Source organism: Symphalangus syndactylus, chromosome 7 (genome assembly GCF_028878055.3).
Source record: "Symphalangus syndactylus isolate Jambi chromosome 7, NHGRI_mSymSyn1-v2.1_pri, whole genome shotgun sequence".
Lineage (NCBI taxonomy): Eukaryota > Metazoa > Chordata > Mammalia > Primates > Hylobatidae > Symphalangus > Symphalangus syndactylus.
In genome coordinates, this window is record NC_072429.2 from 43796578 (window position 1) to 43815027 (window position 18450).

General features: G+C 43.1%; 1 protein-coding gene and 1 long non-coding RNA gene across 17 annotated transcripts in view; both read right to left on the reverse strand.

Moving 5' to 3' along the window:
* The window catches only part of ARHGAP26 (Rho GTPase activating protein 26), a 473272-nt gene that overhangs the window by 107892 nt on the left and 346930 nt on the right, over nt 1-18450 (reverse strand). The gene's annotated exons all lie outside the window — the stretch shown is intronic.
* On the reverse strand, nt 85-9105 carry LOC134737109 (uncharacterized). Its single transcript, XR_010121697.1, has 3 exons — nt 7136-9105; nt 4001-4028; nt 85-3849 (listed from the first exon to the last, which is right to left on the reverse strand). It is a non-coding gene; the product is annotated as an uncharacterized lncRNA (long non-coding RNA).

Below are 18450 nucleotides of genomic sequence, written 5' to 3' on the forward strand. Positions count from 1 at the left end.
CTACCACATTTCAGAAATTTTCAGAATCCAGGCTATTTTGCTATTTCAGGATATGACACGCTTTATCATTTCCATTTTGCCTAGAACAACCAACCAACCAAAGCAACCATCTGCCAAATTACTAACCTTTGAACATCTGAATCCCTGTTTTGCAAGTCCAGGTAACTGCTAATCCCTCTTAATTACAATTTATGTACTTGGCATCTGCTTAAACTGCAATCATTAGCATTTTTCTCCATGGCAAATGTAAAACCTCTTGATGGCTTTAATATATCTGCAAACATAAGCACTAAATAGACATAATTTTTAAAATGGGCAGATCTGGACATTTAAAACCAAGTAAGGAAATTCAGCACTTTAGATTTAAAGTATTAAAGGCCGATCAGGTTAAACATGTGGCTCATATTAAGTGAAACGTGGCATAAACAGAAATAAAAATGCACTAGCGTATATTCATCTATGTGGCTGTGTTTATATTGTCACTTATAATCAAAGTCTAACAAACACACAGGGTCAACAGTCGCTGACCCTGTGAGTAATTTGCTAAAGACGTAGGCATATTTTTGAATAAACAACTGCTCAAAAGATGTATCTGAACTCCATACTCAGGCCACCAGGACGTAGCTATAAAACTCAATTGTTCAATTGCTGGCCCCGTGTATAAAAACATATAAATCATCTACTTGGCAACAAATAAGTTAAAAGTTAATGCCATTCAGTTTTGTTGAGAAAATATCAAGAGCTTCTCTAAATCACTTGTTACAAGAAGGAAGCTATTCATTACTAACTTGAAACTAGAGACAAATTTGGTAGAGACAGGCAGTTTGCACAGACCTACCTCCCTAGCATTTAGTGCTATTTATATGGAGTATTTTTTCACACAATTCTATAAATGCCTGCAGTGTTTCTCACTGTTTCTCTGGTACACTTTTTTTTTTTTTTTTTTTTAGGAATTAAAGAGATTATACTGCCTTAAGTGCTGGTTTTTAAACTGAGCCTTTATTGAAATACTGTATCAACCAATTTTATTAGCAGATGTGTACTTTTCTATAATTTTTTTAGGGCTAAGAGTTTAACTTTCTCCTCTAAAGGTGGGCAGAGCATGGTCAGGTTTATGTAACTTTAACTGTGGCACAGCCCAGTTAGAAAGAGGATTTGCTTTTTGATTGCTAAGCAACACCTGCAGCAGGGAGAGTGGCCTGTTTCTGGTCCACGTAAAGAATATTTTATAAACATTTTCTTAGTTCTTGCCGAGTCTCCTGGTTTTACTTATGTTTTCCATTCTACCCAAAATCACACCACATTTCCAGTCTGACAAAATTAACGCAGATGGTCAAATTCTGACCTGGCAAGGGGGAGAGACTTTGGTTCTGTGCCTCAGTCAATCAGCAAGTATGCATATTTACAAGCTGCTTTTAAAAACACTACTTTCAACATCAGCTCCTCTGTGTGGCAAGGAAATTCTATGTCCTTATACTTCCCCTCCCAAAAGAGCTAAATCATTAAACTTACCCTCTTGTCACAAAAGTCCCATGTGCAAGTGAATCAACAAGCTATTTTTTTACGAAAGTACCTTCAAATTGTAGACCAATATAAAAACACATGGTTTGGATGATGATCATTTTTCCCCGTCAGGCTTCTCCACACTACATCTGACTAAAGTAACAGCCTCCTAACTAGGGTTCCTGACCCAAGAACCTCTAACTTCAGCTTTATCCTCCCTGCTATCAGCAGTTCCACCTAAAACTCAGCTCTCACACCTCCCCTGGTGAGAACACAATGGCATGGCATATGTGAATGTTTAGCAGTGCTTTTATTGTTTAATTGTTCTGATAATGACGACTGTAAACCTCTAGTGGGCCCCACTGTTTTTCTTTCTTCTTTCTTTCCTTCTTTCTTTCTTTTTTTTATTATTATACTTTAAGTTTTAGGGTACATGTGCACAACGTGCAGGTTTGTTACATATGTAAACATGTGCCATGTTGGTATGCTGCACCCATTAACTCGTCATTTAGCATTAGGTATATCTCCTAATGCTATCCCTCCCCCCTCCCCCCACCCCACAACAGTCCCTGGTGTGTGATCAAGGCCTTTCTCTGTCATCCAGGCTGGAGTGCAGTGGCATGATCATAGTTCACTGCACCCTCACACTCCTGGGCTCAAGAGATCTTCCTGCCTCAGCCTCCTGAGTAGCTAGGACTACAGGCATGTGCCACCACACCTGGCTAGTTTTTAAATTTTTCTGTAGAGACAGAGTCTTGCTATGTTGCCTAGGCTGGTCTTGAACTCCCGGTCTCAAGTGATTCTCCCAGCTTGGCCTCCCAAAGTGCTGGAATTATAGGCGTGAGCCACTGTGCCTGGCCTGCCCGACTATTTTTAACACAAAGACTGAACTCTTATAAAACAGCATACCTTTCCTCAAATCACCACTAGGCCTTCCTGTGCCACCTCCCAGCTCTGGGTCCCTGGGCAGAGTGACTCAATATTTCTAAGCTTTGGGTTCCTCATTTTAAAAAAAAAAGAAGAGGTTGGGTGAATAACATACCTACTTCATGTGAATGTTGTACAGATTAAATGTGATAATGCATGGGATATGTGGTAATCATCATACTAATTCACTTTTCACTCTCATTCCACTTCCACACCTCTCTGCCTTTGTCCATATCATTACTCTGCCTGGTATGTTCTTTTGCTGTTTTCTTTGCTTGGCAAACTGTTAATAAGCAAGGCTCAGCTCAAATGGCCCATTCCTTTCTGTACTTTCCTCTCACCTTTCTCCAATCCTCTATACCCAGTGAAGGCAGAAGTGTTGGCCTGCTTCTGCATTTATTACACAGTGTTGTCATCCCTACCAAGGCCTGAGAAGAAGAAGTATGGTATTTTATTTGGTAGCACCAGTGCTGAGCACACTGCTTGGCACAGGAGGTGCACAATGAGCTTTCACTGAGGCATTAAAAGATGAGGGGAGTTTCTCAGTAGGCCTAAAACAATTATTCCCAACCCAGCTGCTTACTCATTAAACTTCAAATGATTTTGGGGGAATGTATCTCAACTATCCAACTTCCCTTTTCAAAGTCTTGAGCTATGTTCCATTTCTTAGACTTAATTAATGAGAAATAATTACTCTGATTTGCAGGCCCCAGTGCCCAAAGGCATTTGGAAAAAAGGTATAGTAATTCTGGATTAGCAACTCTGAATATAAATAAGCTTGAGGTTACCCAGCATAATTCATTTCCCTTTTAATGATCCATGTTATTTTAGAACTTAAAAGACACATTGATCTAAGTCTTAGGAAACTTTGTTTGGGTGGGAGGAGTTACACCTTTCATTATTAATGACCATTATCTTTCAGCACACTGCAGTAATAAATTGATCCGTCACTTGATTATTACTGCTCACAACTTGGTACAGCTATGTTCATTACTCCAGAATGAATTATTAATGGCTTGAGATCTCTATGTATCCCGGACAGAAACGCCTAGACCTCAGCCTCCGCAGGCACCAGCCATCCATTATAGCTAGATGAATTTACAGATGCGTGGGAAACAGGCTGGCAGAGCACTGGGGAGCCGGTCCAGCAGAGGCCATGGGACTCGTTCATTAGCAAGGTCTATAAAACACAGAGAACCTGCTGCTTTGCTAAATTGAGCTGTCTGAGTTCCTCCTCACACGGCTCAGAATGTCATGTTGAGTCTTGACTTAAAATCTACACAGAGAAGTTTCTTATACACTTCACACTGCAGTGAAGGAGTCTTTGACACATACCTTTCAGATCCCTATGTCCACATGGACTACTCTGCTGTGGTGTCTTTTGAAAGAACTGCCAATTCTATAGGCTTCCTTTGGATGCTGCAGAGAAACAGTTTTGCATGTGATATTCACTTGGGAGAGACCCAGTTTCTTCTGTGATCATCAGAATGGCTGCATCCACTGAGAAGCAGTGGATCTCCTGAGGGGCATGACTTCAGGGCAGTTGTTGGGGGTGGGGAGGTATAGGTACCCCATGTTTCAGGCAGTTCCCGCATGAACTGGAATCAATGAGGAAAGCGCATGTTTCATGAAAATGGCCTTGGCAGAGGGGTCTCTTGCCACCTCTGCTTTAAGGGGAAATAGATGGAGACTCTGTTTTGGTCTGATATCCTTTGAGAGGCAGAAGGAGGTAAATCACTTCCAGATAAAGAAGGTAGTGGGGCTGGTGGCAGAGAGAGTGTTATGATGGGAATAGGCAGTAGCCAACCCTTGTGGGGCTTGTAAGGCAGAGACCCCCAGGCTGTCATAGGGATCACATCTGTTTTCCTAGAGTTTAAATGAGAGCCAGAGCTCTGTAAGTGCTAAGTAGTACTTTAAAACACCAGACTGGTCCTAAAGTATTCCAACAATACAAAAGCTTATTGTAAGGTTTGCAGATAAGTTTCATCTTGAGGCCTAGAGTGCTATGTTGAAAAATGTCAAAGAGGAGTACCGGCTCCACTGGGTACAATGTAGTGACAGATTCACAATGTACCATGGGTTGGATGGGTGCAGCAACACCCCATCCCACTTATCCACCATCTCTTACTTGTTTGCTTCAGCTTCCAATATTAAACAGTAACTTAGGCTTACAGAGCGTTTTAGACTTTTTAAAAAAGCTCTACAACAACTTTTTACATTTATCTGACCTATATAATAACTCTATAATAGTAGCACTCAAACTTTCTGACAATGACCCAAGGTAGGAAGTATATTTTACCAAGCAATACACACATACATAAACAGACAGGCACACACCCCCACACCATATCAGAAACAAAAGTTTTCAGGAATAGTAAGTATGACACACTCTGATATTTTCTATTCCCATCCTATCCTATTCAATTCTATTTTTATCCAATAAATTGTTTTCATGAGCCACTTATATGCCGAGAACTACTATTTGAGAAATACTGCTATAGAGGTATAAAGTACAAATATTCTCTCCAATTTGCAAATTTAGACAATAAAGCTAAGGAAGATCATAGCACAGTAGTTGGAATCAGACAGACATTAACAGCTGGATGGCAGCAGGCAAGTCACCTGGCCTCTCTAAACCTGTTTCCTCACATATAAAATGGGAGCAATAATACGTAGCTTGTAGCTTGTAAACTTGAAAGGCTGATTAAGTATGATTCTGCAAGTAAATCCCTTAGCATGAAATAATGGCTTAATAAATGACATCTGCTCTTGTCATGTGGCTGTCGAGGTAGTGGTGATGAAAGTGGTAGCAGTAGCAGCAAGTGCCAATTTAAAGCCACATTGTTAGTTGGTAGTTTCGCTTGGTATCCTGTCCAGGAACCCCTAGTGGCCTGCTTCTGCTTGGGGCAAGAGGTCGCATCTTCTCCACTTATGTTTCAAAGACTTCCGTACCCTACCTATTTGTATTTCTCCTCTTTTCACTCTTTTGTGTAAAAAAAAAATTATGAAATACTTTGAATCTATAGAAAACCTCAAATCAGGAGCGCCTCTGCCCAGCCGCCCCGTCTGGGATGTGAGGAGTGCCTCTGCCCGGCCGCCCATCGTCTGGGATGTGAGGAGCACCTCTGCCTGGCCGCCCCGTCTGGGAAGTGAGGAGCGCCTCTGCCCGGCCGCCCCCCGCCCCCGCCCCCCCCCCCCCCCCCCCCCGTCTGGGAAGAAGTGAGGAGCATCTCTGCCCGGCCGCCCCGTGTGGGAAGTGAGGAGCGCCTCTGCCCGGCCGCCCCGTCTCGGAAGTGAGGAGCGCCTCTGCCCGCCCGCCCCCCGCCCCCCTCCCCCACCCCCATCTGGGAAGAAGTGAGGAGCATCTCTGCCCGGCCGCCCCGTCTGGGAAGTGAGGAGCACCTCTGCCCGGCCGCCCTGTCTGGGATGTGAGGAGCGCCTCTGCCCGGCCGCCCCGTCTGGGAAGTGAGGAGCGCCTCTGCCCAGCCGCCCCGTCTGGGAAGCGAGGAGTGCCTCTGCCCGGCCGCCCCGTCTGGGATGTGGGGAGCGCCTCTGCCCCGCCGCCCCGTCTGGAGGTCTACCATGGAGGCCAGATGCAATGTGGGGGCTGGACGTGGTGGCTCACGCCTGTAGTCCCAGCACTCTGGGAGGCCGAGGCGGGTTGATCACTTGAGGCTAGGAGTTCGAGACCAGCCTGGCCAACATGGCGAAACATATGAAAAATACAACAGACAAACCAACCAACCAACCCAGCAACAACAAAACAGGTCTACCCTGGAGTCATACTCTAATTTTTTCTATTTTCCTCCCTTTGTGATCCTTTATCCCACTTTCTTTTTCTTCCTCTTCCTTCTCCTTCTTCTTTGTCAAATAGAGGATTGAGTTATTATCATTGATCCATACAAAGTCCCTCTCTCATTTATTTTCTTTAATTCCCACCCCCCATTTCTATTCCCCGTCTTCCCATGTGAAACCTTCCTAATATGTTTGATATGCATCTTTTTGTTTGTATGTATTTTTAGAAAATGTTTATTGTTTTTGTGTGCAAAAAAAATTAATAAAGAAAACCTCAAATCATAATAGTACTTCTTTTCTTTCGTGTTTTTTTTTTTTTTTTTTTTTTTGAGATTAAGTTTCACTCTTGTTGCCCAGGCTGGAGCGCAATGGCGTGATCTCGGCTCACTGCAACCTCCGCCTCCCGGGTTCAAGCAATTCTCCTGCCTCAGCCTCTGGAGTAGCTGGAATTACAGGTGTGTACCACCACGCCTGGCTAACTTTTGTATTTTTAGCAGAGACGGGTTTCATCATATTGGCCAGGCTGGTCTCGAACTCCTGATCTCGGGTGATCCACCTGCCTCAGCCTCCCAAAGTGCTGGGATTACAGGCGTGAGCCACTACACCCGGCTACAGTACTTATTTTCTATCACTTCCCTACAAGCACTTCTGGCACAACAGCTTGAGGGCCTCACATGGAGCCAAAGCAAAGCCACCAAACTCACTCTGCCTTCATGACCCCAACAACATCATGCCCCTAGCCTGCCCAGCAAGTTCTCCCCCACCATACAAAGCCCACCACCCTACAAAGAACAGTTCTGAGCACTCCACTGACCATTGGAGGCCATACCAAGCTTTTTCCTCTAAGAGATACGTCATGGTCAATCCCATGGGACATTTCTACACCAGCTGCTCCCCTGTTCACACATACCTTAGGACTAGGGGCTGGATCACGACCTTGGAATGCATCTTCTGCAGAACACAGGCAGGTGCTGGGGTAGGCCTGAGATGACCAATTCTGAAAGTATTATAGGTAAGTGGGTGGGTACCTAAGCTGCAGTCAATATCACCCTTCTCTCTACTACCCTCTCAGGGAAGCTCCAAGCTCTAGGGCTGAAGAGGATTAGCTGGAAATGAAGCTGCTGGAACAACACTTTTTTGTGGCTAACCAGACAAGTTTAGTTTCCAGGGCTGTTAATTTGGTTCTTTTCACCAGCCTCAAATCCATCCTTAGTATATAACAGAGGATGGCGGGGGGAATCCTCACTGCCACTCACTGCATGTTTTCTACCAAGTCAGGCTCTGTGTTGCCTGGACACTACCTGGACTCGGTGAGGCAGGACTGCTCCAAACAGCGCTGAGGAGGCCTCTGTCGAGAACACCCGTCAGGGCCGTGAACACGGCTTGCTGGACTGCCCCAATGGTAGCACCAGAATGAGGGTGTCAGATACATCGTTCTGTGTACTGACTGAGGCCTGGCTCACCAACCACATTTAACATCTTCCTGGGAATGGTTATCTAGTGAGAAGCCAGACAGGAAGCTTGGAATAATTAATTGAGTGCTTATGGTCGGTACTTCTACACAGTGTCTCCTAACGGGAGAACCCTTTGAGGCAGGCAGGTACCACTATCACTACCACTTTACAAATGAGGAAAGAGAAGCACTGAGAAGGTAAGTAATTGGCTCGAGGTTACACAGCTAATGACAGGCAAAGCCAGGAGGGGAATGAAGTCTGCAGAGTCCATACTCCCAACCCCAGCTCTCTCCTGCTCCCACTCCACCAGCACAAGTCCAACCTACACTAAAAAGGCATTCTTCTTCCTCAGAAAATTCAACCCAAAATGAAGTCACCATGGGGGAAAAATCAGTGGTTATAATAGGAAAAAGAGGGCCTCTCCCTCATTCACTTCACAAATCACTAAATCGGAAGAAGTAACAACAAAAGAGAGAAAGAGAGCATTTATGCCTGTGGGAGTGATACTGGACTAAACACTGTTTCTTCCTCTTTCTTGCAGCGGAAAATGGCTGCACACTTGACAAAATTATGAAAATGATGAACTACCCTCAAATATGATGGCATTCCATTTACAGCTGTCTGGCACAGTCAGAGCCGGTTCCTAATAATGAAAGAGTGAGCCCTGTAAGATTGAGAGAGGAGGAGAAATAAAAAAAAAGGAGGGAAAAATAGCCAAAATGGGTTCTGTAGTCCAAAAAGGAGATAATTATGGCCATATATGTATTCATCCAGGCTGTACTGCTTCCATTCAAGGATGTCAAAGCTCTGTGAATAGCTAGCAAAGTGTTCTCTGCTTCTGGGGAAATACATAGCTACATTTCAGATGGGTAAAGAAGGCTGCTGAGATGTTAAGTACTGCTCAGTATTACTTAGGTCCACTTTAGCCTCCACAAACAGAGGCCCACTTGGTACTGAAAATTGTTTAGAGAAAAGGAAAAAGGATTTGGGGGAATTTAAAAAAAGACAAGATACCTTTTTGCATATAGCTTGCAATCTAACGCAGAGGTATTCTAAAATCTGAGGGTGTAACTAGCTCTATTTCCACTCATCTTCTCTAACTCAACTCCATTCCCTATTTAAAATCTACCAAAGGCTTCTGACTGTTCTAAATTTCAAGTTGAAACTCTTTAGCATCCAGTATGGTAGCTCCTCAAAAAATTAGACTCAGAATTACCATATGATCCAGCAATTTCACTTCTGGGTATATGTGTAAAATAATTGAAAATGGGGTCTCGAAGTATTTGTACAGCCATTTTTATTGTAGTATTATTCGCAATAGTTAAAATGCAGAAGCAACCCAAATGTCTACTGATGGATGAACGGATAAGCAAAATGTGTTACATACAAACAATAGAATATTATTCAGCCTTAAAGAGGAAGGGAATTCTAGCATATACTATGACATGGATTAATCTTGGGGATATTGTGTTAGGTGACATAAGCCAGTCACAGACAGACAAATGTTGTATGATTCTACTGATATGAGGTACTTAGAGTAGTCAAATTCACAGAGTTGAAAAGTAGAATGGTGGTTGCCAGGGTCTGGATGAAAGGGGAATCGGGAGCTTTTGTTTAATGGACACAGTTTCAGTTTTACAAGATTAGTTATGGAGATGGATGGTGTTGGTGACTGTACACCACCACTGAACTGTACACTTAAAAATAGTCAAGGTAGTAAAGTTTACATTACATGTATTTTACAATAACAACAAAAATATATTTTTTTAAAGAAAACTCTTGGCAAAGGACCTACAGGATCCAGCTGACCTCTCAAGGCCCTCCTCTACCCAGTCCCTGTACTCTCCCACCTCTAAGCTAAAATTCTCTTGGGGCCTCAGTTCCTTCCTTCCTAATGCTGATCTCCATTCCTGGGCCACTCTGTAGCCCCTCTCCCTCTTGACTTGGCTCTGTCCTCCTTGCCACTCTTCCTCAAAGTGGTCTTTCTGGACACCTCACTCTAGGTCAGGTCCCTTACTATAATCCTAATTCTTCAATTCTCTTTCCTGGTACTTATTGAATTATAAATATATCACCATTCGTGGAATTGACATTTTCTGTCTCCTCTACTTAGCAGAGCTCCAAGAGGACAGGTATGTCATCAGCCTCCCTCACTGCCACACACCAGTGCCTAGCAGTTTGCATATCATGTGTTGAATGGAAAACAAAGGAACACGTAGATGTTTTGGGAGGCCACCTTCTTCTAAGTGTGTCAAGGCTCAGCTGCACTAGGTACCTGGGTTAAACATGTCACCTACTGCTGTCTTAGAGCCTTTGCCAAGCTGGGGGCGGTGGGGGGCGTGGTTGGCCACAGTAGCTCATCCCGACACAGACAGCATATACTGCACTAGGTGTCTCTCCCTGGCCAATTTGGAAGGTATAACAGCCAAAAAAATATTTACAAGGTCTAACAATTATTACATGCATTACCTAATATGCATTGTATAATATAGCATGAGCTCACACTACTATACCAGGATCCTTTCAGTACATTTAATAGCTCTCTAAGACAGTGTCTCCTATCTCTCCTTTTCTTTATCCATTTCTGAAATTCCTTTATTTCCTGCCTGTCTTTGATTATTACTAGCATTTCCATCAACAGTAACAGCAACTAGCATGAACTGAGAATTTACTGTGAGCCAGGGATAACCACTCCCTCAATTATCTCATGTGATCTTTAAAGTAACCCTAGGAGGGAAATTCCGTTAATATCCCAAATGGAGAGGCTGGAGCTCAGACAAATTCAGAAATCTGTCTAAGGTCACATATCTAGAATTTGAGACCAAAAAGTCTGCAGTCTGATTTCAAAGCTACTGCTCTTAAATGCTCTAGTATGAGGCAAAGAGAGAGAGAGAGAGAGACAGACCGACAGAGAGAAAGAGAGATACAATATATATCCTGTTATTTTATCTCATTTGCTTCTCTTCTTTTCTACATGGCCTAACCTTAAGGAGATCATAGGTCAAAGAAGAACCTGATTATTTTTACAAGGATAATTTGAAAGCAAACAAGATTAGCATCATCTATGTCCACCAACAGTATAAAATCTCTAAGCTTTTCTACTGGTAAATGAACTAATCTGGGTCATGGGAATTACTAGAACCCAAGAAGAATGATACTTTTGCTGTAAGCTGCCTAGTTTTCCAAAATTAGTCATTTAGAGATTAAACAGGCCAACCTGCATTTTATTTGCCCTACATTGTCTCAGCTACCTGGGATTTGAGAAGTCTTATGCACAGGGAAAACACATTCCTTAGATCCAGGGGTTAACTGATTAGCTTTCACCTATCTCATCCTGGACAGTTTAGGCTTCAGCTAGTAGCTGTATTCTTGGTCGCAGTCCACAGGGCGCAGATGGGGAAGAGCAGCATTCACATATAAAAAGACGTGCAGAGAAGCTGACTCAGAAAGCCTTTCTTCCTGGAAAATTACTTAACTATTTTAAATTACATAACAATTCATTCTAAAGTCCAATGTAATTAACATTTGCAAAGCATTTTATAGTTCATAAAATGCTTTCACATTCATTATCATTGATTTATCGATTAGTTCTCACATCTAGAAAAAGATGCCAGAGGGTAAACAGAGGAGGTTTAAAAGTTGCACACGTGTATGCCAGTCTGGTGTTGTTAACAAGTGCTGCAAATGCCGGTTCCTGTTGTTGGTGACATTTCCTTCAACCACACAACCTACCACCTTTAAGCTAACATTGTCCCAAAGTCAAGCAAGTCATGGAGACATTGCTTTGGGACTTTCTACCAAACGAAGAAAGTACAAGGTGACCCAGCACAAAGGCCAAAACTGCAACATCTATTTTTCAATTACCAACTATTTTTTAGCACCCATTGTGTGCCAGGGAGTGCTTTAAGTGCTGGAGATATACTGGTGAACAAGACAGACTCCTCCAGTTTCCTGTCTTAGAGAAGCTTACATTCTTTTGGAGTAGGACAGGCGATAAGCAAAGAAAATTTATGGTGCTACGGTGAAACAGCCAGCATAAAAGGGATGGAGAGTATAGAGGAAACGTTTGTAGCTTTAGACTGGTGGTCAAGGACGTCTCATGGAGAAGGCATGTCTTGACAAGCCATGAGGACATCTGGGAAGGGAGCTACAGGCAGAGGAAACAGCAGGTACAAACACCTCGGGGTAAGTACCTGTGTGGCATGCTGGTAATGCCAGCGTACCTGGATCCCAGAGAGCAAGGGGGCAAGTATCAGGAAAAGTCAGAGACGTAATGGACTTGAGGGTGGCAAATCCTGGAAAACGTTGCAGGCCACTGTAAAAGCTTTGTTCTTCACTGAGTGAGATGAAAAGCAATTAGAAAATTTTGATCAGAGGGGTAACAGTATTAGTCATCCTCTCCATGGACTCAGAAAGGTCTCAACTAAGACCTAAATGCTGAAATTCCATAGGTTGCTTAACATTCAAAGAAAGATACGGCCAGTGTGGTGGCTTGCACCTGTAATCCCAGCATTTTGGGAGGCTCAGGTGGGCAGATCATTTGAGGCCAGGAGTTTGAGACCAGCCCGGCCAACGTGGCAAAACCCCATCTCTACTAAAAATACAAAATATAGTGCGCCTGTAGTCCCAGCTACTCGGGAAGCTGAGGCAAAAGAATGGCTTGAACCCAGGAGATGGAGGTTGCAGTGAGCCGAGATCGCACCACTGTACTCCAGCCTGGGTGAGAGCAAGATGCTGTCTAAAAAAAAAAATAAAAACAAAAACAAACAAAAACCAAAAAGAGATAAGAACTTTACAAGCTAGCATAAAACCCAATAACAGAATTCAAGACATGTACAAACCAGATTACAGTACTGTTCATATTTAATTAAAATGTGTCAGGCCCTGTGCCTTTGTGCCTATATATCTGTGTTAACCTCATAGGTTTCTGCAGTTGTTCCCCATTTGCCCCTTGGTCATTGTGCTGGAGACCTCTACTGGGAAGCCTGGTGGAAGAACAGAATCTTAGCCAAACCTGAACAGGCGCCTAGAGCAGGTAAGAGCTTTTAGGTGCGAGTTACCTGCTACCCAGCTAATAGCCACCCATGATCAGCACCAATATTAACATTTGTAGACTCCATTGAATTTCACCATTGTAACAATCTTTAATTAGTTAAAATAAACAGCAGTCTTCTGAAACTAGATCCACATTACTAGCACCATTTTACAGATGAAAGGACAGGGACAAAAGAAGCTAAATCAAAGGTTGAGGGACTGGCCCTTAGCCATGTGGCTTAGCTCCAACAGGAACAGTGGCTCTGGGTCCCAGCGCTGGGAGCTTGTCACTTCCCAAGAGATGTAAATCTCACTGCAGCTTCTATGGACATGACCATAATCCTTTCTGGAAAGACCAAGATTCCAAATCCACAGTTGGGTTCATGGGAAATGTTACAAAGAGATAGACAGATTGATAGAGAAGCATACACTCATGAAATACACACCCTGGGTAACCTATCTCCTTTTGTGGGGATTTTTTAAATGAGGGAAATAACTAATGTGACTGGCATATTTTTGAAATGGAATGTACTTTCACCCCAAAAAGCAAACAGAAAATTACATTCCCTGCCATGAGTCTGAAAAAAAATTGGGAGGCTGAAGTTGAAAACGTTAGCTTTATTTCAAGGGCCAATCTACCAAAGTGACTAGAATTGACAAACCTACATGTCCTGTCATGGTACTTTTAGATTATGTTTGGATATTTGATTAGAAGAGAGAAAAGAAAACAGTAATGTATGGTATCCAGAAAAGTTTATGCTCTTCATGTACAAGAGCTGAGACCCCATGGAAAAGTTTTGGAGGTCAATTCATACAGTGAAAGGTGAAAAACATCCTAGATCTCTAACATCCCTGAAGATTACTGGTATAGTACATCAACATTCCATATGTTTACATGTCTAACGCTAATGAATGGAATCCACTAAAAAAGGAATACAAATCTGCACAATCCATAAAAGTTAGAAACAATCTGAATTGATTATACCTTTATATCCTTCTCCTCCTGAAACTCTGTGGCAACACCTCCTAGCTCCTTGCTGCACTAAATCATTATCTCCTAAAATTTCAATGTAAGTTCAAGCCTAAGGGATACAACAGTTCCTCTTATTTTTTCATCCATACAAAATAACAGTGTTTATATATAGTGGTACATGTGAGGATAAGAGTGAACACACAAACTCTTCTGTTATATTTATTGCCTTAATCACAAAAATAGATTTGTCAGGGAATGAAGCCAATAAAGTTCTTACTTCAACACATGCAAAGCAAAAGCTGATTTATCTTCCTCAAAGGTGGCACAAAGCTGGAAACTCACTGAATTCTGCTACCATGAAAGCAGATTTTAAAATACAGGGTTGACAACAGAAACCAGAGATTCAAGGTGAGCAAACCAACTATCATTAGGCAGAGAAGAGCAGACCGTGTCTGGTAACAAAGACACCAAACGATTCAGAGTGAAGTCGAGATCTGGGTCCCTGATCCACCCAACATTCACACTCTCAGCAAGAGTCACTCACAAAGCCCAAACCTAAACAGATATTTTTCAAAGGGGAAGTCAAAGTGTTTAGTGACAAAGTTCTAAAATGCTTTCTATTGTGCAGGCATCACAGCCTGACATCTTAGTTGCTGTCATCTTGCTTTGCCTGGCTCAACAGAAAAGGTGGGTGAAGAAGGCCAAGCTGATGGCAGCTGAGATAGGGAGGAGACATACAGTATAGGCTACAGTGGCACTTCAAGGACAGAATGATGCACAATTCCCAGCAGAAAAGCCATCAGTAACTGACTTTCGCAGACTAATCTGGAGAGTATATAAATCTACAGAGGTGAAACCACTTAACGAATACCAGATCCTCGAGCAAATCCAAACACCTCATCGTGGCCTATACGATCCAGCCCCTGCCTACTGACCCCTCCAACCTCATGTCATACCACCATGCTCTTACTCACAGAGCTCTAACTACCTTGGCCTTCTGTCTGTTCCTAAACATACCAAGTATGCTCATACCCAATACCGACTGAACACCTATGAGATGCCATGACCCTTCTGGGCACTGGGATAAAGAAGTGAACCAGACTGACAAGATCCCTGCTTTCATTCCAACAGCAGATAATACACAGATACATCAGTAAAAATGTCAGATTACAGAAGTGCCATGAAGAAATTAAACAGAGGTATATGACGAAACCTGGTGAAGAGGACCAGCTTAGGTAGGCCAGGAAGGCCTCTCTAGGGAAGAGATCTATGAGCTGAGCCCATTAATCAAACAGCGCAGTCCAGAAGTCTACAGCCTAGAGGCAGATGACAAATCACACCCTCAAACACCTAGGCAATAATAAGGTGTATCTTCAACCACAAGCATCAGCAATGCCTGCCTGAGACCTCTTTAAAATGAAGCCCAGGCTGGGTGTGGTGGCTCATGCCTGTAATCCCAGCACTTTGGGAGGCCGAGGTGGGTGGATCACCTGAGGTCAGGAATTCAAGAGCAGCCTGACCAACATGGAGAAACCCCGTCTCTACTAAAAATACAAAAATCAGCCGGGCGTGGTGGTGCGCGCCTGTAGTCCCAGCTACTCAGGAGGCTGAGGCAGGAGAATCGCTTGAACCCGGGAGGCCGAGGTTGCCATGAGCCGACGTTGCACCACTGCACTCCAGCCTGGGTGACAGACTGAGACTCCACCTCAAAAAAAAAAAAAAAGCCCAATGCATTGTATTCCAAAGGAGTTCATTTCCTTTTCCATGGGAATTCTGAAGTCTGTGTCAACAGCTGCTGAGTACAACTGGAAGCCCTGCAATCGTTGCCACCATGTGGTTACCCGCACAATGATGCGAACACCCTGTGGCTTCTGGCTGCTACTCCTGCCCATCTCTGCAGCCTCAACCCATTTAGGAAGCAGCTCCTCCCAAAAACATGTCACTAATAGATCCCACTGCTCAGTCTTCCATACAGAAGGCCACCTTCCAAAATTTACATCAAGGAGAAAGCCACACCACAACCCTGTTGCTATGTACCAGCATTTAGCTGGATTATATAAAGAGCTAAGTAATCATTAAGTAAGGGTGGGAAACAAAACAAACAACAAGAGAAAAAGTCACCCTTTAAAAAGACCCTTTGGGCTTGGTAAACTTGTGGGGAGAGGAAGAAACATGGTTCAGGGAGTCCTGCTACTCTGCGAAAAGTCAGGATTCAGATAGTTTACTATAAAAATGACAAAAAAAAATCACTTGTACTCACCAAAAAAAGTCTCTTCTCTATTTGGCAATGGAAAATAAAAATTGGTACTTAAAAACAAACAGTGAGTGGCTTCAAGAAATGAGTTAATAAATCCTACACGTTACTTTCCCATAACGCCCCAGTGCAGCTACATGTTCTTCAGACTTCTGACGCATTGAAGAGAGGATGCCTACAGCCATGAACCTGGGTGATCAGCAGAACGCACAGGTGGCATTTTCAGACATGCAGACAGATGCCACTCCCACCAGGAACACAGTGCTGCAAGGCTATGAGACTTGTACCAAGGCTATGATACATGTACTTATGTACCTGTACACACACGTCCACACACAAATGTCTACCTGGATGCATACCCCTTAAACATATATACACCCACATATGATTCCCACACACAGAAGAAAACTTACGCAATAAAATGCTTCTATCTTCGTTAAGACAGAATCATGTAATGACATTAGCTAATGTCAGTTTGGTCTTTAGGTTAGGCCTATTTTTATTTTTATTTATTTATGTATTTATTTACTTATTTGTGAGATGGAGTTTCGCTCTTGTTGCCCAGGCTGGAGTGCAATGGCGCAATCTTGGCTCACACAACCTCCGCCTCCTGGGTTCATGCAATTCTCCTGCCTCAGCCTCCTGAGTAGCTGGGATTACAGGCATGTGCCACCAGGCCTAGCTAATTTTTTGTATTTTTAGTAGAGACAGGGTTTCTCCATGTTGGTCAAGGTGGTCTCAAACTCCCAACCTCAGGTGATCCGCCCGCCTTGGCCTCCCAAAGTGCTGGGATTATAGGCATGAGCCACCACGCCCAGCCGATTAGGCCTATTTTTAAATAGCTTACCCTTTACTCTTTCTTTCAGTGCTATCGTTAGGGGGAAAAAAGATACATGTTTTCTCTTTTATTTTCTGATAAGTGAAAGTATTTACTGTGGAATAAGTGATAAAAAGCACAAAGAAAATAAAAATCACCAGTGATTCTACCATCCAGAAATAACTGTTATTCAGTGTTTTAAAGTATACATGTTATATTCCACGTTTTTTTCAGACACACACACTCATATTTCAAATCAAGTTGGAATCATATTGTAGACACCTAGTTTTATAACTTGTTTTTTACTGCATTACGATGAACTTTTCAAGTACCATTCATTGTCTCACTCAACACTGTTATGGTGGCACAGTGTTTCACTGTGTGGGTATTCCATAATTTAGAAGTCTCCCATTATTGGACAGTCAGATTGTTTCCAATATTTTATTGTTTCCACTAATATTGCAATGAATCTCTATGTACACAAATATGTGCATATATCTTTCTTTCCCTAGAATAAATTCATAGAAATAGAATTTCTGGATGAAAGGGCATACTTTATTTGTTTTGTTTTGTTTTTTTGAGACAGGTTCTCACTCTCTCGCCCAGACTGGAGTGCAGTGGTGCGATCTCCGCTCACCGCAACCTCAGCCTCCCAGGCTCAAGTGATTCTCCTGCCTCTGCCTCCCAAGTAGCTGGGATTACAAGTGCATGCCACTACCTGCAGGGTAATTTTTGTATTTTTAGTAGAGATGGGGTTTCACCATGTTGGTCAGGCTGCTCTCGAACTCCTGACCTCAAATGATCCACCTGCTTCAGCTTCCCAAAGTGCTGGGATTACAGGCATGAGCCACTGTGTCTAGCCAGCATAAATATTTTTTTTTTTTGAGACGGAGTCTCGCTCTGTCGCCCAGGCTGGAGTGCAGTGGCGCTATCTCGGCTCACTGCAACCTCCGCCTGCCGGAGAATGTTCACGCCATTCTCCTGCCTCAGCCTCCCGAGTAGCTGGGACTACAGGTGCCCGCCACCACGCCCGGCTAATTTTTTTGTATTTTTAGTAGAGACGGGGTTTCACCATGTTAGCCAGGATGGTCTCGATCTCCTGATCTCATGATCTGCCCGCCTCAGCCTCCCAAAGTGCTGGGATTACAGGCGTGAGCCACTGCGCCCGGCCAGCATAAATATGTTTAATAGATATTACCAAACTGTCACCCATGAGATCTACGTCAATTTACATTCCCACCTAGAAAATTTTAATATGCCCATTTCCCTAGGACCTTTATTTTTCCTTTTGGTGCTTTCAACTAGCACCAAAATAAGGTATTGCTATTTTGAAAGCTTTTATCTTAAGTTTCATTTCTCTTTTTTTTTTTCTCTAGGTCTATCCATGTTGTAACAAATAGCAGGATCTCCTTTTCTAAGGTTGAATAATATTCCATTGTGTATGTATATATATATATATATTTTATTATACTTTAAGTTCTGGGATACATGTGCAGAACGTGCTGGTTACATAGGTATACGTGTGCCATGGCGGTTTGCTGCACCCGTCAACCCGTCATCTACATTAGGTATTTCTCCCAATGTTATCCCTCCTCTTCCCCCCTACCCCCCGTTAGGCCCCGGTGTATGCTGTGCCCCTCCCTGTGCCCATATGTTCTCACAGTTCAACTCCTACTTATGAGTGAGAACATGC